The sequence below is a fragment of the Ambystoma mexicanum genome, chromosome 6q (genome assembly GCF_040938575.1).
Source record: "Ambystoma mexicanum isolate Mex_15411 chromosome 6q, UKY_AmexF1_1, whole genome shotgun sequence".
Taxonomy (NCBI): domain Eukaryota; kingdom Metazoa; phylum Chordata; class Amphibia; order Caudata; family Ambystomatidae; genus Ambystoma; species Ambystoma mexicanum.
This window is the reverse complement of record NC_090937.1, coordinates 1,337,329,398-1,337,344,102: the sequence shown is the minus strand read 5'-3', so window position 1 is coordinate 1,337,344,102 and position 14,705 is coordinate 1,337,329,398. Positions and strand designations below refer to the sequence as shown.

The 14,705-nt window shown below is 44.6% G+C and overlaps 1 protein-coding gene across 5 annotated transcripts in view; it reads left to right on the top strand.

Annotated features, from left to right (window-relative positions):
- Positions 1-14,705, top strand: part of ZNF518B (zinc finger protein 518B) — a 257,950-nt gene that overhangs the window by 165,103 nt on the left and 78,142 nt on the right. For all 5 annotated transcript variants that reach the window (XM_069631953.1, XM_069631952.1, XM_069631951.1 and 2 more), the window contains 2 exons: positions 6,587-6,658; positions 13,460-13,531. The gene's annotated coding sequence lies outside the window, so the exon portion shown is untranslated. The remainder of the gene's footprint in view (positions 1-6,586; positions 6,659-13,459; positions 13,532-14,705) is intronic.

Here is a 14,705-nt window from a genome sequence, read left to right as displayed (position 1 = left end):
GTTATGCAGCATGACACAGACCACTACGATTTTGCAAACCTTTTCGGGACTGTACATCAGTGCACCGCCTGTGTGGTGTAGGCACCTGAACCTTGATTTCTGAAGGCCAAATGTCTGCTCGATGCGTCACATTGTTCTCCTCTGCCCCTCATTATAGCCCATCTCCTGTGGTGTAGCAGGGTTTCTCACAGGGGTCATTAGCCCTGGCAACTGTAGGTATCCAGTGTCGCCTGCAAAACATGAATCGATTGTGTGGGACATGGTGCTATGCGGGCCAGGGAACAAGCTAATGGTACTGACGTGTATACCCGATGTGCATGACTCAGTGGTTGGGCACGGTGCACCTTGTGTGCATTGAAGCTGATGGGACTTGGGCTACATGGTTCACTTGCAGTCATTCACATTATGAAAGTCGGCAGTCGAGTGGTGTCTGGCACTGCTGTGACATAAGCAATGCACTGGTCACCTATGGTGTTGCAGTACACCATGTAGGGTACATGGCAATGATTACATGGGTTGTACGTAGCCCTGATTGCGTGGTGCTGCCTTACATGGCTGAATGACCTGTGGTGTCTCATGGTTCAAGTCTGTCCTGGGGTGGGTCAGTCAGGGTGCTTGGCCTGTTCTGTGTATTCGTGGTGTTGCATCATGGGATTTTTAGTTAATTCACTTTACTACTGCTTACATACCCAAGGTGTGTCAGTGCTTTTGGCAGTCGGGTCCGAGTGCTATTTACCCATAAACCAAGTGTTCTGTCTGCCTCTTCATGTACTCAGGTAGGGTGCTGTTGTTGAGAATCAGTGAGTCCTGAATGTCCTCAGGATATCGGGCACGGCAGTGAAGGATGGTGAGGTCGACATTGCAGGTCATCTGCACATTCACTGAATGGTATTGTTTCTGGTTGTGGTATGACTGTTCTGTTGCTTGGGGGGTACCAACGCCACATGGGTACAATCCAATGCTGCAATAGTGTTGGGGAAATGGGCAATGATGTAGATCCTTGCTTTGGCAGCATGCACCTGTGCCTGGGTGATGGGCGTGGAGTTGTGCAAATGTGCATGCATCATTACGGCATCCAGGACTTGTTTCGGCACCTTGGAGAAGGTGGGCTTGACATCCCATGTAGTGTCCCAACTGTGTCTTGGAATGCACTCTGCAGTTCTGCCTGTGTCAGGGTGAGAAGTTAAGCGATGATTGGACTGGCCAATCGGTATAAGGTGACCAATTGGCTGTCTGTGAGTGTCCATGGGGATGGGCTGACATGTGGTATGTGTTCCCTCCACAGTATGCTTCTCCTGTGCCATTGTTGCGCCTGTCACCTTCCCTGCTACGTTTCAGCATGCTGCTGTAGATCGATGTACAGTAGCAGGTTGTGGAGCCCGTAATCTGCGTCTGCTTGTGGCTGCATGTTGCTTGAATGTGTGTTGGGGTGGGTGGGTGTGGGCCTTTTATACTCCAGCTGAGTGGATCTAGTCCACCCGGGCCTTGCTATGTGACACCTATATAAATTTACCTCCACCTTTTTTTTGTGGAGGTAACTGCTGTGTTTTTTGGCAGAATTTCCACTGTTTTTTGGAGGTAATTCTGTAAGTTAGCCCCAATTTCACCACTTACTGGCATACTTGTAATAAAGCCTGATTTTTTTTTCCCCTGAACTGATTCCAAAAGTGACAGAAGGACAATACTCTTCCCTGGTTTTTCCTTTAGCGAGCAATTGCTTACCCTAAATTGTGTTTCCCTTGTCTTTGGAAGACTTGGTTTGTTCTCTTGACAAGTATTGCCAAATACATTTCTTAAAGTTACTGGGACTAGGAAGAGTAGAGGGTGCCACTAATAAGCATATTTTTGTATTACTTCTACCAATTCATTCTCTTTGTTTCTCCTATGGTTTGGTTTTCTATAGTGTCCCCAAACCACACGTTATTTGTATCGTCTTTTATTGGATCGTGTTCATGCAATTTTATTATTTCAATATATATTCTATTAATTTGTTGCATGTTGTATTGTCCTTGTATTCCTTTTTTAGATTACTAATTATTCATATTGTCGCCCACCAGCCCCTTCTTTCCCACCAGTAGATTTGATGTCAGTTCACCAGGAGATCACTCGGGTTGGTAGGAATCTGTCCCTTTGCTTCTCTCCAGAGTTGCTCACTTCGTTGTGGTCTGACAGTACCATTTTGTGAACGTAACAAGGCTCCTCTGAGTTCCTCGTCTGTCGCCCTGCTTGGTTACGCTGCTGCGCTCTGTACAGCTGATTGCAGGGTCGTTTTACCGGTTTTCGGCTGCCTGCTCCCTCAGCGTTCTTTGCATGTTGCACCCGTTTGCTTGATGAGACTGCATCTTATTTTGGGAATAAGCGGTCTCCGATCTCGTGCAGCTGTCTCCTGGGCCTCTGCTAAGCCAACGTGCTCTGTTTGCGCACGCTGTCGGCATTTCGCTATGCCTGTTCCACCTCATAATGAGTCGGTGGAGCTGCCCGAAACTCGCCATCTTGCTTTGCTTTCCTTGCTCTATTTTTCGGTGAACCACTGTTCACTCTGATGTGGCAGGATTGTTCTGCTGTGATAAACTGCATTATACTCTCATACATTTAGGCTTTAGATCCTCCATTTTGCCTTTACCTGAGACCTCCCTCTGCACTTAGCTCCTGACAGGTCCAAACCCCGCCTGGTGCAGATTAGACCAAGACCCTGTAACAAGGCAAAGGGACACATCCGATCATTTCTTCTGTTTACTCTCTACAAGTGTAGCATCAGCACCATATATGGTAGATAACAGTAGGGTTTCTGGAAATGCCACTTATCCATATCATAACAGAATGTACTTTAAAGGCTTCACCACAAGGCCACAAGTGAGACCATGACGTTTATTGCCAAATGTCTGCAATGTCGTGCCAAGTTACACCCACCGTTGTGAAAATACTTTAATATATTAGTGATTGCTTATGTTGTGCGATCATAACCTGCGTTGAAAGGGCTGCCCCTTCAGAGCTTTGTGACAACTGCCTGGGCACTTGTCCTTCTGCAGTTCTTAAGAATTTGTTCCAATAGGGCAATTTCCATCCACCTGTAATACCCATGGTCGGTGCTTGGGAATCTCCCACAAGTATGGAGGAAAGGGGATGGGATGTAGGAGTATGACAGTTACTCACCGTAGTGACTACCTTACTCCGTAGTCCCCTTTCCCCCCCCCCCATACGTCCGCCTGGCGTCCCGTCTAATAAGTATCATGTATTATTGCTAAATGGTAATGGACCTGGCGATAGAAAAGGACTGAAGGGCGGGGCTACGGTCACGTGCGGTGGCCCTACGTAAAAATAAAAGGACAAAAAGTTAATTTTTTGATGCTTAAAAGTGCTCTGGTCCCATACCCAAGGACTGGGATGACCCACAGGTATGGAGGTAAGGGGACTATGGGCTTAGGAGTAAGGTAGTCACTACGGTGCGTAACTTTGCCATTGTGCATAGTGATGCACCCAGGCCGAAAACCAGTTTGTGTAAGGTGTAACAATTGGCTATTTTCCACCCAGCTCTGCAACGCCCTCTGCACGAATGTGGAGAAAAGTTTTCCTGAGACATCCAAAAGTGACAGCAGCTGGCAGTTATCCTGCATGGCCCGATCCCCTTTCGTGTAGACCGGTACCAACACAGCCTGCTGCCACAATAATGGAATCTCCTGCACGTTACAAATGTTATCGTACAAAGCCATACGAATTCCTGCCCACTTAGCTAAGATTCTGTTTTAAAACAACGTTGGCAAGGCCATTTGGCCCTGGGGCCCTAGCACTTTTAAGGTTTCTAATAACCGTTTCAACCTCTTTCTCCCCAATATCCAATGGCCAGCACTCCAGCATATATTGAGGAGGGAATTTGCCCATTAAGGTGCTTCCCTTCTCACTTGGATGACTAATTCACTTGTCTTCCTGCATGGGGTTAAATATATTAGTTCTAGGATCCTCCCTAGCCCTGGATAACTCTACCCATATATTCTTAGCATTACCACTTCGTAATACCCTGATCATACTCTGCCAATGGGAATTTTGTATCGAGCGTTCCCAACGCTTGTGCCAACTCTTATATTCATTCTTAATCTCCTTCACTCTACGGGTCATTACCATCTGTGGCCACTGGCCGCATCGTACTACCCTCAGTTTCATACACGTTGCTCTTTATATATATATATATATATATATCTTTTTTATTGTTACATCCTTAAGCCATTTTTCAATTTCGTTACATCCAAGCATGCCCAGACCCTCGATAGTTTCACTTGAGAGGGAACCGATAAAAGCTTCGTGTTCGTCTTGGGGTCTAGTGTATGCGATTTCCCCTGTTGTTTGGTAACAACCCTGTACAGCCCATAGGATTACTAGTCGTAGATAAAAGATTACTAGTAAGGGCCAGTATATTCTGGTCAATGCCTTGGTTCGCAATCGCCCTGAGCTCCTTGGCCGCCATAAGACGGGGATTGTTCCCAAAGTAGTAATCTAGGGTGGACTGACGATTGTTCCCAGACCACGTATAGTTTCCCGGTATGTCCCCCCTAGCTCTGCCGTTACGCATAACCAAACCCTAATTTCTCAGGAAAGAAACCCACGTCGTACCCTTTCTATTACTTTTCCCCCGCCACAATGTTTAACCATGTTCCTATAAGGGGCATAATGCAAGTTATCTGAGCATTTGGCGTTAAGGTCTCCTCCCAAAAAAGATCAGCAGAGTACCCATTGCTCACAGCTAAAGCTTCTTCCAACAGATCATATACCTTGTCTGTGTTTCCCAGCCTAGGGGGCACATAGATGTTTATAAGCAACATCCTCGACTTCTCCCCAGTGGCATCTGACCAAAGCTCTACCGCCAGGACACTAACCCTCCACGGCACTGAGATCACACATTGTGATTTGATTCTTTTGGCTCAAACTGATGAGTCCCCCGAAAGGGCGTCCTCTGCAGCCTTTATTTGCCAAGTATGGTACAGGTGAAAACCATCCACGTAAAATGGGCAATCAAGCAAAGTTTCCTGTAACAGAAAGACGTGAAACGTAGCTGAAACATGCCAAGACCCCTCAGGCACCAAACCCCCTTGTGATCCAGCTAGCGATTCTTAAGGGTCGATACCCGTCGGCATGTGGTCCCCCGTGATCAAACCTTTCCTGTGGCGTCATCTCCCAATGAACAGCTTCAAAACCTTGGTTGACCTGGGCTGAGGGTACCTGGGGGAACAATGCAACATTAGGACTATCTGTACACCTGTTACCATCATAGCTAGCCTTCCTCACCAAGTGATGACCACCCTTCTATGCATCAGGGCACCTGGTGCTTGGTTGCAATTCACAACAAACCGTTTCAAACCTAGGGAGAACCGACGGAGAACAAAACACCACATTTGCACAAAATAGAGAGGCAATACAGGATGAGACAAAGCGTATTAAAACCCTGTTGGTAGGACTCCCCCATTTAAGCAGTTCACGTTGCACCATGTCCACACAGGTAATTGAAGATGGCCATGGCGTCGTTGCCCATAGCCGGAGGAGGGTCGATCTGTTTAAGAATGGACTGTGATCACAGGTATGAATCTCCTCCCATTTCGCTGAAGAACCTGGCCTTATTGGACCCCCTCATCATGTTACTTGTAGCTGCACTGTATGGACAACTTGACCTGGGCACATAACCACTAGTATGCTGCATACCTCCAAGGGTATTTCCATCTAAGATTCTCCTTCTGGAAATACAACCCCCTGCCGAAGCGAGCGATGGGTGCTCGTTGATGGTATCGTGCGGGGCCCGGACGTGTGGACCAGGGGTAGTGAAGTGCGGACGACTAATATCTTTCCAGTGGTACTGCCAATCTGGTCTTAATGGACCCTAGCCAGTCTAGCCTGGAAACAGTCTACCCATCAAGAGGGCCCGTTAAGGTCACTGTACGGCTAGTGCCGTCAGCCTGCACACTCTTGTTGGCATCATTGCAAGGTAAAGGAACCTTTGCCAAAGTGCAGGAAGTAAAAGCAGGGTGTGAGACATTTTTTAAAAAGTTCCTGGTGGTTCCCTCCTTGGATTTAAAGGCCGGGGATGGGATTTTCTTCATCATGGAAATCTCTGCACACCGGGCTTCCTGCGTGTCCTCTTCGTTCCCGGAAGCAATGTTTACTGAGTCCTGCGATCTCTAGTAGACCTGCGTCTCCTCAGTAGTGACTGAGATCCTTGAAGGCACCCCTCCAATCACTCCAAACTTGGCACCCACATTTCGACCTGATACATTTGGTTCTGTAGCCCCAGGCAGACTGTCCAGAGCTGCTTGGTGGACCTCAATGCTCTGGGTACTTACTGCGCAAGATGGCCTGTGTATGGCGTTTACGTTCAGGAACGTTGCCATCTTTTTACCTTTTTTATTTTTTTTATTTTATATCATATCTTTTTCAACATGTAACAGTTAACATATATTGTCATACATAATTGTATACTTCCAAGCTTCAATTAAATTATACCTTTAAGACATGAATAATACTCGGAGCCAATACGTAGGTTGTTTGGATTATAACGATAATCCAATTCTTTTATTAACTTAATATGTACTTTCTTTCTCTTTAGGTATTGAAAAGGATACAATTTCTCTTGAGGACTTCAAACTTCAGGTAGATGGAGGTTTAGTCAACAGTTGAGGTAAGAGTCTATAAGTTTTTTCTTTACAAAGTTTCAAACTTCAGTTAAAAGCATATAATTATCCTTCTTCAGGATTCCTTTTCTTATTTCTCTTTATTTTTTTCTTTTTCTTTATGATCCCCACTCTGGAATATATATATATATTTCTCTATTCTACGATCTCCTCCTTTGAGTTGTTCTTATCTCTTTTCCTTTTCTTTGTCTTGGTTTTTAACTCTTTATCTTTCCTTTTCTCTCTCTTGCTCAGCTCTTTCGTTTGAATATGTGGCTTCTTGTTAAAGAGTACTGATGTCGCCTTTGACTGTAGTGGGATTCAGCTTCCCCTTTGTGTACAGCGGTTCTCAGATGGGAATGTTCTCTCCCCCTTTCATAACGAATCACTTCTCTTTAGTTTAGTTATGGAACATTTCAGTTCATCGCTTTTTCTTAAACATATGCTCTTCTAGTACACATTGGAGTGCCTGGGTGCTATTTCCCCATACTTGTATAAGCTTTAACCTTTTTCCTTTTTTCTAACAGCTCCCAAACGTTGATTGCGCAACGGCGCGTATTTAAACTTTTATAATCCTTTCAACTTGGTTGATAGTAAAAAAACACAGACGCAACGGCGTCAACTTCCTTACTGTCTATCGAACGACAACGGTCGTATATTCTGTACTCTGCTTGCGAGTAAAACGGTAGAGTTTTCCTCTCTCTCTCTCTCCCTCTCTCACTCACCTCCGACTGCTTGGTTTCAGTCAGACTTGTTTGTAACAGCTGACGGCTGAAACTGACTTCGCATCTTTCGGCGAAATGTATATCGTGTCAGTTTCCTTTTTTCCTCGTAATTATACGGCCTCGGTTGTCGGGGAACAGTGCTCCGGAATCAAGTGTCGATCTCTCGCTTCGACCAGCTTCAGACTCCTGGGCGTTTTCACACAGACACAGGCCCGCTTCCCACTCAGCTGTTCATGGTTTTTCTCCCTCTTCATTACGCCCACGATAAACCGTCCTTCTCGCTCTCGTCCTCACGCTCTCTCGTCTCCTAGGCAACCAACAAGAAAAGTTTGCAGGCATCAGAGGAAAGGCCATACAGTAGGGACTTCCTGGTTCTCAATACCTTCACTACTCGGTACTAGTTTCTATAAAACTTACATCAGAACGTCACACCCCCTCTACTAAACCCTTACGTTCGGGAAGGGTTTGTGCCCTGGATAAATAATCGGCTTGTGACAGCAGCTTCCCAGGATTGTAAACAGTTTTAAAAGAGAAGGGCTGGAGGGAAAGGAACCACCTTAGTACTCTTTGATTTGAGTCCTTGTTACGTGCTAACCATACCAACGGTGCATGATCCGTTATTAGAGTAAATTCACGTCCCAGTAGATAGTATCTAAGAGCATCAATGGCCCACTTGACAGCTAAACATTCTTTTTCTATTGTTGGGTAGTTAAGTTCGTGAGGTAATAATTTACGACTGATGAACAGCACAGGTCTTTCGCCGTTCCCTTGATTCTGGAGAAGGACTGCCCCAAGTCCCGTTCCTGAAGCATCCGTCTGAAGAACAAATGGGGATTCAAAATCAGGGCATTGTAACATTGCCTTACTGGTGAGAGCTTCTTTTAAAGCATTAAAGGCTTCCATAGCTTCAGTGTTCTGCCACTCCTTCTTTGGTAAGGAGGGTTTCCTCAACAGATTTGTTAGTGGAGTAGCCAAAGTAGAAAAGTGTGGAATAAATCTTCTGTAATACCCCACAAACCCAAGGAAGGCCCGTATTTGTTTTGGATTTTCCGGGAACTTCAGCTCTTTGATGGCCTTTACTTTCTCCTCTTGGGGTTTAATTATCCCTTGTCCAACATAATACCCTAAATACTTCGTATGGAACTCAGCTATATGGGTTTTCTTAGGGTTTACATGTAAACCAGCACCCTTTAGTGTTACGAGCAGCTTTCGTAGATGAACCATATGTTCTTGCCAGGTTTTACTATATATAATGATGTCGTCCAGATATGCACCAACATATCCTTCATGCCCTTTTATCAAATGATTCATCAACCTTTGAAAGGTTGCTGGTGCGCCATGTAGACCAAAGGGTAAAACCGTAAACTGGTAGAGTCCGGTCGGCGTAGCGAAGGCTGTTTTCTCTTTGTCGGCTGCTGATAACGGTACCTGCCAATAGCCTTTGGTCAGATCGATGGTAGTCAGGAACTTGGCCTTCCCTAGATTATTCAAGAGATCGTCGATGCGTGGCATCGGATAAGCGTCAAATTTAGAAATTTCATTCAATTTCCGAAAGTCCATGCAGAATCTTACACTACCATCTGGCTTCGGGACCAGGACTACTGGGGAACTCCAGTCGCTAAATGAAGGTTCGATGATTCCTAAATCTAGCATTTCTTGAACTTCCTGGTTGATGGCTTTTACTTTTGACTCAGGTATCCGATAAGGTCTGAGTCTTACTATAGACCCCGGTTTAGTTTCTATACGATGGTAGGTTAGACTAGTTCTTCCTGGAAGGGAAGAGAATGTGTCATCAAAATCTTGTAAAAGATGAGACAGCTCAGATTTCTGTAGTACCGTTAACTCCATGTTGATACTTAACCCTTCGACACCTATTTTCTCCTTTATCTGGGGAAAGTTTCCTTCTAATGGTACATCGTTAGTGATCATAGCAACGTTCCGTATTGGTGGAATCCACTCCTTAAGCAAATTCACATGATACGTCTGACACAGGAGTCTACTACCGGGTTGCTTCACTTTATATGTTAAAGGTCCCAAAACTTCTTGGATCTCAAAAGGTCCCTTCCAACTGGCTAACATCTTGTTGTCTGATGTGGGCATCAAAATTAGAACCTGATCTCCTTTCTTAAAGGTACGAAGTTGGGCTTTCTGGTTGTAATACTTCTCTTGGTTCAACTGAGCTTGGAGAAGATTGTCTCTAGCTACAACCCGTAGTTTTTCTATTCGTTCTTGTAGTTGTGAGGCATATTCAGTTAGGGACAACTCCTGTTCTGGTTGCTCCTCCCAATTCTCTTTCAACACGTCTAACAAACTCCTCACGGGTCTTCCAAACAATAATTCGAAGGGTGAGAAGCCTGTGGAAGATTGTGGAGTATTTCTGAGGGTCATTAGTATCCACGGTAATACTCGGTCCCAGTCTTTGTCTTCTGGTGAGGTTGTTTTCCGAATCATCTGCTTGATAGTCTTGATAGCGTTCTACTAACCCATCCGTTTGTGGATGGTTTACTGCTGTCTTCAGATGTTCTATCTTTAAGGTATTGCAGACTTGTTTCATCACATTGGACATAAAGTTTGTTCCCCGGTCTGTAACAATTTCTCGGGGAATCCCTGCTCGACCTATAAAAGGGATTAATACGTCACATATCTGTTGTATATTAGTGGCCTTTAAGGGGAAAGCTTCTGGGTAGCGAGTGGCATAGTCTACGACAACGAGGATGTATTTATGACCTCTTCTCGTGGGATCAATAGGTCCGACAATATCGATACCAATTCTGCTGAATGGTTCTTGTACTAGGGGCATTGGTTGCAGGGGAGCTTTCTTTACGTTGGCCCTATTCTTCTTCTGACAGTCCTCACAGGCTTGACAAAATCTAAATACTTGTTGATAAACCCCTGGCCAGTAAAATCTGTCCAAAATTTTCTTAGTAGTCTTCTCTGTTCCGAGGTGCCCCTCCCCAACTTGTACGTGAGCGACTTCTAGTACTATTGGATAATATTTCTGAGGAACTACAAGTTGCTTCAACTCATCCCCAGTCCGGGATTTACTCACTCGGTATAACAACCCTTTCTCTTTGATGAAATGTGGACCTTGACTGTCACGACTCGCTCCCTTCGCTCCCGTTCCCACCACTTGGGGGCATGATTTGGGGTTTATTCCCTACTGGACCTTTCCTCCGAACCTTATGCTACAGTGCTGTGATGAATTGGGAGCGATAAAACCCTATTTTCCAAGCTACTTCCCTTCCGGATCCATTCCAGGTTTTTGGCAGCCAGCATGCTTCTTTAACCAAATGACTATGCTTCCCAGAATGCCTGGCCCACAGCTCCACCTCCACCCTTGCAGGACAAGGTTGGGTGGAGGATAGGTAACAGCTGTGGCTGCAGGTGCAGCAATCAGCACACCTGAGGAGTGTGCTCGTTAAGCAGCTTTAAAAGCCTCAGTCTTACTTCAGTCCAGCGCTGGTCATCGTTTGCAGTGTTCCTGTTGTGACTAGTCCCTTGTTCCTTGTTCCTTGCCTTTGTACCTAGTTCCTATTTCCTGTTTTCTTGTTCCTCCGCCCTGAATTTCGGATTCATGCTCTAATTGATTTCTGCTCCCTTGATTCCCTTTTTGTCTTCCTCTGTTTGCAGGCAGCATTTCTCAGTGCTTTCCCCTTTTAGATGCAGCCCAGTTTGTCTGTGTTCTATATTTCTTTGACTCTGTCCTTTGCTGCTGTAAACCCGTATGCCTTAGCCTTCCTCTTAGATTAGCTTCCTGTCTTTTCCTTGGAGGGGTAGGGAGAAGTTTGCATTGGTTATTTCGTTTTTCCCTGCTCCTGATCCTTACTTTCTATTGGGATCCATTCCATGTTTTCCATTGCACTTCTGCATTTATTTCCCATTTGATTATTAGGTGTGGTGTGCGGTTGTAGCTAGCTCCTGTGTGAATGCTTATGTTTTCCTCACTAATTTGTAATCACTATTCCAACTTAGGTATTTAGTTTTCCTCCCATTGCTGTTCTAGCCTTTCTGGGTCCCAGTTCATCAACAGGATTCGTGGGCTAGCTGACATTCAAGAGGTTTATCTCGTCCTCGTGAGTACAGTTCTTTAGTTCCCTTATTTAATACCATCAAGAGTGTTAGTTCACAGATCCTGTCATTGCTTGCCCTCCACGTGGGTTTAGTGCTGTCAGTACCTGTAACAGCAATTGGGGGTAAGGCGCTTGCCGACTTTCCTCGCGGTCAGGTGCTTACCCCACATCCCTTTTCATATATTGGTTTTGTTGTCACACTCTATTTGCACTCCTGGGTTCTAGCATACATGAGTCGTTGTTCCTGTGTGCACGTAGTTTAATTCGAAGCTATTCACTGTGTGATTTAGTGCACATTTCCCTTGCCATATTCGCTGCCTTTGTACTCGCCTGACTAATCCTGACATTGACCTTTGGGATCTTCCAAAGCTCGTTCCCTGGCATACTGAAGTAAGGGGTCTAGATCTTGAGCAGTTCTGAAACTATCACCATCTTCCTCTATCTTCCAGTCCACTGCTATGGGAAGTACATTTTTACTCTTCCATTCTTCTTTCAGAAATTTCTTTAGCTTTTTACTCTTAAATGTCTTATTGGTTGGTGGGTCGATTTCTTCTTCAAAGAAAGGGGCACTTTCCCACCAGCTTTTCTCAATTTTATGTATTAATTTAGGTAACTCAGGTATATCTGACCCAACTAATAATGGCTTTGGTAGATTGGGGAGAACAGCTGCTTTCACCCCCATAGTCTCCCCGCCTAGCTTAATCTGTATATTCTTTGATGGGTAAGATTTTACATCCCCATGTACACAGCGTATTGGGATTTCCCCAGAAGAACAATAAGCTTCACCTACCAACTCTTGTGTTATAGCGGTCTGTAGACTCCCGGAGTCGATCAATGCAGTTGTCAGTTTTCCATCCACTTCTGCTTCACAAGTATACAGGTATTGAGGTTGTTTTCCAGGTAGATGTTCCAGATATTCACTTTCTTTCACGGAGTCGAAGGCCCCCACATCCATTGGTTTCGTTTTTGCTTTCTTTGGACAGAACCTAGCAAGATGACCCCATTCACCGCAATCAAAACATTGAGGGCCTCGAACTGTGGATGTAAAAGGACGATAATTGCTAGGGCCCTCACTGTTTGGTCGGGACCGTAAAACTTCTCCTTCAGGTTTCTTCAACATAGAATGTGGCCATCTCGATTGAGGCATAGCTTTGTTCACAGGGTGATGTAACTTGTTAGCTATCGGATATGTCATTATCCGACCCTGTCCAGCTTTTTGATACGCCGAAGCCACATCTACTGCTTCCCTTAAAGATAGTCTATGGTGTTGTTTAACCCATCTCTGAACAGGTCCGGGAAGAGCCTCAATAAATTGTTCTAATATCACTTTCTCCGTTATTTCATTTGGAGAGGACACAGTGGGCTGTAACCATTTCTCTGCCAGTTCTTTAACTCGGTAGTACAACTGTCTAGGAGTTTCCTCTCCACCCAACTTGATGTCTCTGAATTTGATGCGATACGTTTCTTCATCATGCCCCATCCTCTCTAACACTACTTTCTTCATATATCCATACGTGGTGTCTCCTGTTGGGTTGGCGGTTTGATAAGCTGACTGCATTTCCCCGGTCATCAATGGTGCGATGTAATGGCACCATCTCTCGGCTGGCCACTGTGCATTTCGAGCAACTCTTTCAAAATTCACAAAAAAATGTGCAGGGTCTTCTCCTGTTGAATATTTTTGTAACACAGAGGTAGGTACTGGAGTGTTGTTCCTGGTATTAGTAACCTCAAGTAGTTGTGCTTGCTGCATTTGTAAGGCTTGTTGAAATGCCAGTCTGTCTGCTTGGGCCTGCTGAGTCTGTAATTGTAAGGCCTGTTGTAATAATTGCTGTCCCTCACTTAGGGTTTTAATAAGGTCCTCCATAGCGTTCTCTAATCCCACTTCTGACACCAATTGTGAGAATGACCTTTAAGACATGAATAATACTCAGAGCCAATACGTAGGTTGTTTAGATTATAACGATAATCCAATTCTTTTATTAACTTAATATGTACTTTCTTTCTTTCTCTTTAGGTATTGAAAAGGATACAATTTCTCTTGAGGACTTCAAACTTCAGGTAGATGGAGGTTTAGTCAACAGTTCAGGTAAGAGTCTATAAGTTTTTTCTTTACAAAGTTTCAAACTTCAGTTAAAAGCATATAATTATCCTTCTTCAGGATTCCTTTTCTTATTTCTCTTTATTTTTTTCTTTTTCTTTATGATCCCCACTCTGGAATATATATATATATATATTTCTCTTTTCTACGATCTCCTCCTTTGAGTTGTTCTTATCTCTTTTCCTTTTCTTTGTCTTGGTTTTTAACTCTTTATCTTTCCTTTTCTCTCTCTTGCTCAGCTTTCGTTTGAATATGTGGCTTCTTGTTAAAGAGTACTGATGTAGCCTTTGACTGTAGTGGGATTCAGCTTCCCCTTTGTGTACAGCGGTTCTCAGATGGGAATGTTCTCTCCCCCTTTCATAACGAATCACTTCTCTTTAGTTTAGTTATGGAACATTTCAGTTCATCGCTTTTTCTTAAACATATGCTCTTCTAGTACACATTGGAGTGCCTGGGTGCTATTTCCCCATACTTGTATAAGCTTTAACCTTTTTCCTTTTTTCTAACAGCTCCCAAACGTTGATTGCGCAACGGCGCGTATTTAAACTTTTATAATCCTTTCAACTTGGTTGATAGTAAAAAAACACAGACGCAACGGCGTCAACTTCCTTACTGTCTATCGAACGACAACGGTCGTATATTCTGTACTCTGCTTGCGAGTAAAACGGTAGAGTTTTCCTCTCTCTCTCTCACTCGCTCACTCACCTCCGACTGCTTGGTTTCAGTCAGACTTGTTTGTAACAGCTGACGGCTGAAACTGACTTCGCATCTTTCGGCGAAATGTATATCGTGTCAGTTTCCTTTTTTCCTCGTAATTATACGGCCTCGGTTGTCGGGGAACAGTGCTCCGGAATCAAGTGTCGATCTCTCGCTTCGACCAGCTTCAGACTCCTGGGCGTTTTCACACAGACACAGGCCCGCTTCCCACTCAGCTGTTCATGGTTTTTCTCCCTCTTCAGTACGCCCACGATAAACCGTCCTTCTCGCTCTCGTCCTCACGCTCTCTCGTCTCCTAGGCAACCAACAAGAAAAGTTTGCAGGCATTAGAGGAAAGGCCATACAGTAGGGACTTCCTGGTTCTTAATACCTTCACTACTCGGTACTAGTTTCTATAAAACTTACATCAGAACGTCACAATGCTGCATACCTCCAAGGGTATTTC